The sequence below is a fragment of the Anopheles ziemanni genome, chromosome 2 (assembly GCF_943734765.1).
Source record: "Anopheles ziemanni chromosome 2, idAnoZiCoDA_A2_x.2, whole genome shotgun sequence".
NCBI classification, from domain to species: Eukaryota; Metazoa; Arthropoda; class Insecta; order Diptera; family Culicidae; genus Anopheles; species Anopheles ziemanni.
The window spans coordinates 61,491,639-61,498,287 of record NC_080705.1 but is presented as its reverse complement, the minus strand read 5'-3'; positions in this window follow the sequence as shown (position 1 = coordinate 61,498,287).

Below are 6,649 nucleotides of genomic sequence, written 5' to 3'. Positions count from 1 at the left end.
GAAAGGAAAAAACAGCTTCCCTGAACAACCCCGCAGGTCCTGCTCGAGATAAAGAATTTGATGTTTTGGACATTAATGAGATTTGCCTACCGAACTTTACTTAGAAGCTCGCTTAAAGCCTCCGTTGGGAAACGAACTTAGTTGACATTCATCTCGCTACAGTGAAAAGATATTTTTTGAAGCAAAGCGCGTAACCTCCTACGCACCCCGATCGCGCAGATATGCTTCAAGAGCACAATTCAGCATGTTTCGAACATAGCAGCGATTAAATGATTTTTTCTTCATTTTACAGTGGGTCATAAGATGAACTGAAGGATCCTTCAGTTTACAAGTTTCAAGTATTATTTTTCATGAGTTTTGCCTCTTTGTACGACTTGATTGACCTGTAGTACAAATACACTCATCCTTAAAAGTAAAACAGGAATTTGCACTATGATAAATAATAATATTTACACGTTGTCCAACTTATTCCCTACACTTCTTTCATCGAGCCGCAGTGACGATGGTTTGGTTCATAAACTTTTTAATTGTTTTTTCTACAATTTTACTGTATTTCTGTATTGTTTGATTATTATCATACACTGTTCTTCCATAAAAAATACTAAAAAACATGAAAAGCTAAATATTTGAAAGAACACACACAATTTGGAAGAATTTTTAGATTCCGGGAACTTTTGTGTTCGTAATTTTTCACAGTCTGCCTGAGTCCTTCAGTTAGCCATGAACGAGTGACTAAAGCTGCCAGGATACGAATTCGGCGAAAGTAAAATAGTTGTGTACGTCAAATGATGATAATGTCTCCAAAAAAGCCACATAGAATGTATTTATTCATGACCTAGGATACCAAGCTGTCAAAACACATCGGATATAATGGAATTTTATAGTTTATAAAAACTGGAAAGAGCAACTCTCCTACTTACTTTCTCCCCACCTAGGATCAGGGGGTAAATGAAAATAGCCAAAATAATATTTATTTTCACATAAAAATGGCAAGGTTAACATTCTATATTCTATAATGAATATTGTTGAAGAATGTTTAGAAGATAAACATAGAGAAAATCAAAATAAAAGATGTGTAAACGGGATAAAAGATCTTTTAATAAAGTCAATTTTAACCATAACGAACAACGGGAAAATTTGGCTGATACGAATATCCAAAAAACCTCCCAGATCATCGGAACTGAAGCTAATAGTTTATTTTAAGTGACCATATATCCTTTGAAAAAGAAACAGGCAAAATATTTCCACTTTGGCCCAGCTCAATGTGGCTTTTCTTCGAATTTCAGAGAAAATAGCGATGAAAGTTGAACGTGCCGCAGGAAATGGTTTGGAAAAACGTTTGAATCTGGTAAACAAATGTTGACAGTATTACTTCAAAACTTATGCTGCAATTAATCTGTACAAAAATAACTTATATAAGTATAACTCATAACTCTCTATACAAAAATAACTTTAACTAAAAAGAACAAGAAATTATGAATTAGTATTTTGAAATAATTGATGGTTGAATTTGAATGAGAATGTGTTGGACTCCATGCGTATTTGAGAGATGAAATTCTGTTATAACATGAAAGGAATATTTATTTTTCTACTAAAAAAAAATAAAACTCTTTGTGAATCGCACGACCGTTGAAAACCCAAAAGAAATTACTTTTAAAAACTTATGTCATGGAAAATATTTACCTTCCGTTTTTCAATTGAAATGAGTTTTTCTTTGAAATTAAATGCGAGGTTTGACAAGAAGATATCACAGCGCACAAAGTAAAACTCATCATCCATCGAGTTCTGTGCATATTGTTACGCGTAGGCGTGTTGGAACGAAAATGTTTTGCTTCGCTCGCTACGGATTCGTGCTCCTGAAAAGCCGCCCCGGGGGAACCGTTCTCACAATAAGAACACATGATGGTAAAATTATTGCGTTTGTCAAACGGGTTGCCAGTTTTGTTTTTTGGTTTTGTCTTGCACATGACATTTTCTTCTAGACGTTCAACTGAAATATGGTTCCCGGGAGGCCAATTTTGTCAATTTTGGGGTTTTCTTTAAGGCATTCGTACCGAAATGAGATTTTTTCCCGAAATGCCAACAAAATGAAATTTTTGTGCAAGAATATTTTCAAGATTTTTGTTAAAATGCGTCAAATCTGTGATTATGGGATTGATTGTTTGCAATTTCAACTTTTGTGTAGAGAATTAAAAAAACAATTTCAAAGATTCCTAATGGTTCAAAGCTGGTAGAAAAGAAGACATAAAGTACATTTGTCATAAACCTTTAAGCCTACCAGATAATTACCATTCAATTTACACATTTTTAACTCTCGTAACATGTTCAAGTCAAACTTACTAGTTGCAAAATGGTTTAATTTGCTGCAGATCAAATCAGTCCATGAATAAGGGTTCTTATTATATCACTTAAATGGTTTGGTAAAACATCTGAACAAATATATCTGCAGCCGAACTGTTTTGAAACATCACCGGATGAGTGCTATTGGCCTCCTCACATGGTCGTTTTTCGAGATACAAATTGAATTACCTTCGCAAATCCAATTTTAATTCACTCACAGTCTGCCAACCCACCAAACCGATCCCACCGGACCAACCTCAACGAATTTCCTCATTACCGAACACTGACCGTGTGCAGTAAATGGAAGGCACGGCGAGAGCTACCGGCTATCGGTATCGGATCTATTCCGGTTCGGTGCATCCCTTGTCTGTGGAGGTTTAGTTTTAGCGAAGCAGAGAACATAAAATGATCAATGCAAAACGGACCATAAATAGGCATCGCTGATTTCCCACAAGACTCGCACCAGGAATTTTTGGTCCGGTTTGGTGGCTCTGGAAACCAATCAAGAACGACCACACAGAATGCAACACACGTGTGAAATATATCTGGATGAATTTCATCTGGGAATGCTTCACAAACGGACAGCTTTTCTAACATTTTTTTTCTATTTTTGTATCGATTCTTGTTCATTTCATCACTCGTTTTATGCCCCTTTCTGTTGCGGTGTGGGTTTTCACTACACACCTGTCAATTCACACACTATTGAACACGGTTCGAACGTGACATCCAAGAAACCTTTTTATGTTTTGACCACCGTTGGACTTTTCCTGTAGGCGACGACCGTTGCATGCGACGTTAATTACAAGGCACAAGCTTCGGGCGAGCTGGATTAATCCATCAGGTGGTCTACACAACACGCACACCAAACTGTCATACCGACACCCAAACGCACGCATCCAGGAGCATCCTGAACGGTCAAATTCCTAATCTCATTAACACAAGGGTTTTAGAGCTGCATTTGGTGCCCTGATTTGACCCTTCCACTTCGGGCAAAATAGAGAAATATTTATTTCTCGTTTTTGTACTATATTTCACACACAACACGTACCACAAATATTATACCACACAACAAACATATTTTCCATGCGCAAGGAGTATTTATTCTGCTGTTTTCACCTTGCCGGGGGCTTTGAAGGTACTCAGCGAAAGACAAGGTTGGCACAGACACATCCAGCACGGTCCACGGTCAACGGAAAACTGCCAACCGGGCGGCAATATTCAAATGCCGAAGCCTTGTCGACAAACGTTTAGCAACTTAACGAAACTCCCGAGTACCGAAGCTTACATCGCCTCGGTTGGCAACTGAACGAGGATGCAGGTAGGAGAAAAAAATGCGACCGAGAAGAACGACGAAGAATGTTTTATGAGCGAGACGCGAGAGACTGAAGATTGAACGAAACCCAATTTCTCTGTCTCTTGGTTTACCAGTTCCGGCTTTATTTCTCATCTCTCTTGTTATTCGCTCCCGACAAATGTTTTGGCGGGAAGACAATTTGTTTACGTTCGAATATCGAAATTCGAAAGTCAAACCGATTGCCACCGATGGAGGCGCCTGGCTGTTATCAGAATCTTACTGAATACTGAAACAATCGCTTATTTGATTATTTTAACGTTAGGTTTTTGTTCCCAACGTTATGTTATATAAAAAAACAAAACAGTTTCAATCAATGCTTTATTATTTGAATACGATTGCAAGATAGGTGGAATATTATGCTTGAGAAGTGTAATACAAGTGTAATACACCAGCCATTTTCAAATCATTATAGACTTTGTAGAGATTATGAGTGGAAAAAAATTCCAGCTATGATTACCCGTCATTTTTCGACCGTAATATTAGCTTACAAATAGGTTGTACAATTTATGAAAGTATAATATACAAGAAAGGTTTCTGGTAGAAATACACTACCATGAACATGGAATAAATTGTTTCGTTGCATGCTTTTGAAAAATGTGAATGTCCGTACAAATTGCGACAAAACTTCTACATTGTAGCATGATGTACTACATTGTAAAGGTGCTAAGGCGAACGATCTTATTTCCAAGCAGTTTTAAAATTTAATTAAATCGCTTCACGTAGCAGCTGCTCATTTTATGCCGATGGACAAAATTCAAAGATTCAGCGCCGGTTGGTCTGCTTGTCATGTTCCGCTCTTTAGTTTTCTCAAACATGGACGGGTTAGAGACCGTATTTCGTGTGGGCAATCAACATAAACTTATCACCGTCGAACGACGTGGTGGTTAAGGGTACCGCTAGGAGAAAACCTCCGGCAGAAAACAACCAGCAAATGGAACTAACGAAGGAATGAAGAATCCACCGCTGAACCGGTCGGTCGGCTGGCTTCCGGAAGTTTGACTGAGGTGACTGCAACGACAAGCTGCCTTCGTGCGGCGAAACGGAGAACCGCAAACCGCTATAATCTTCTCATAAATATTTACATCCGCTTCCGTCGGTGCAGATTGGGACTTTCCTGGTGCCGGCGTCCGCCGATGGTAGAAATGTGCAACAATGTCTGACGCTGGTTGAGTACGCTTCATGCACGCCAAGCGCGCCCGCGCGTGTCTGTGTGTGTGTGGGTATGTGAGTGAATATATTCGATTTGAGGAGTTGCCTGTCCGGAAGCTTAAGAAACGAAACGCAAGCTACCTGAAAAGGAAAACGTCCAGTTGGAGCGCTCGGTTTGACTCAACCGGGATTCACATTTGACTTTGGACCGTTTCCAACAGGGTAAGCACTTTCTTCCCTAGTGCTCGTAAACGGTAGCGAGGACGCACAAATTGTCCTACCAGCTGCTACGACCGTGCCGGGATGGTCGGGAAGCAGCTTAGTGGTGAAATTTAAGTCAGACTTATGTGCAGGAAACCGGAAGGCCAACCGCAACTTGACCGAGCGTATCTTTTTGTGTTGCTTGGTGCCACGAGCGTGGGAGACCGTTGCACCATTCGTATAACTGACGATTTCGATAAAAAGTTGTTATTGGCAGATATATAAACATGATGATTGCATCTATTTTCATTACTAAAAAAAGGCTGAAAATATTATGATAAATTCAGCAACAACATGGTTTAAAAATCCAGAGAAAAAACCGATAATCAGAACAATTTATTTAACATAATTGACATATAAATAAACAAAGTAGTAAAATTGAGTTTCACGAGGAACACGAAGAAACAGCTTGTGAGGACTCGTGATGTTAACGATAATAAAATTGTTTTACATTATACCAAAAATATGTTTTACTAGTAAAACCTTTTCTTATTCATTATCATCTTACCTACCAAATCTTCATTTCGGATACGATGAATTCGGTTACCAGTTAATTTAAATATACGGAAGTTTTCGATGTTTACATTGAGATTTCATATATTTTATGTCTTGTTTACAGCAAAATGTGTTCAAAAATGTCCAAGAGCTGTGATGTAACAGTATCTTTTAACATGTGATAAAAATAAACTCTAAAAATAAACGTTTATTCGTGGGTTAATATTCATTATATCTATATTAAAACATTTTATTTACCAACAGAATGTATTTCTCTACTTATCAAAATAAACAATCTCAAGTGTCTGCTTCCGAACAGCTCAGTTTTGTTTTCAACATGAAATTTGATAGCAGGTAGCGAAAAAAGTTAAAAACATATACAACGTGCCTTTTTTTCACCAGTTAGTTCATCTTGTTTACATTGAGATTAATCGCAAAATGCTTACACCAATGGTTAACGCTTTTATTGCGCACCGAATTAATTAGTCTACTCTTTCATCAAGTGTATGCCATCCCCTAGAACTTCCTAATTTCTTTATTCCTTCGGTTTGTTCACTTTCCTATACATCAATCTACCTATCTAGTATTCTTATCTCCTTCGCTTACTTTTTAAAACATTAACGGTCAATACCCTTCATCCATCAGCTGCAAGTCGCTCTCGACAAGCCGGATCGTAAGTATTTGGTTTCGGTTTTGTTCCTTTTGCACTCGACCCTAACTGAGACCTCTGAGAGCCTGTGTGGGTATGCATGCATGTTTCTGGACGACTATTGACGTTCACGGAACGGATGGGAAATTCATCGACTCTGGTCGGGAAAACTGAGAAAACCTAAAGGGGGGAGAGAAGAAGAAAAGATGAAGGGGGAAAGTAAAGTACGGACTGGGTTATTAGAACATCATAAATTAGCGGCAAATGTGGGGCCATGATGGGAAGGGATGTTGATGATAATGGCGTTGATGTGCAGGCGAATCTAAAACTGGAGAGTGAAAAATTGCAAGACGATGGGACGTAACTAAATCAACAAGCACATGGATCGTGGCAAAGTAACA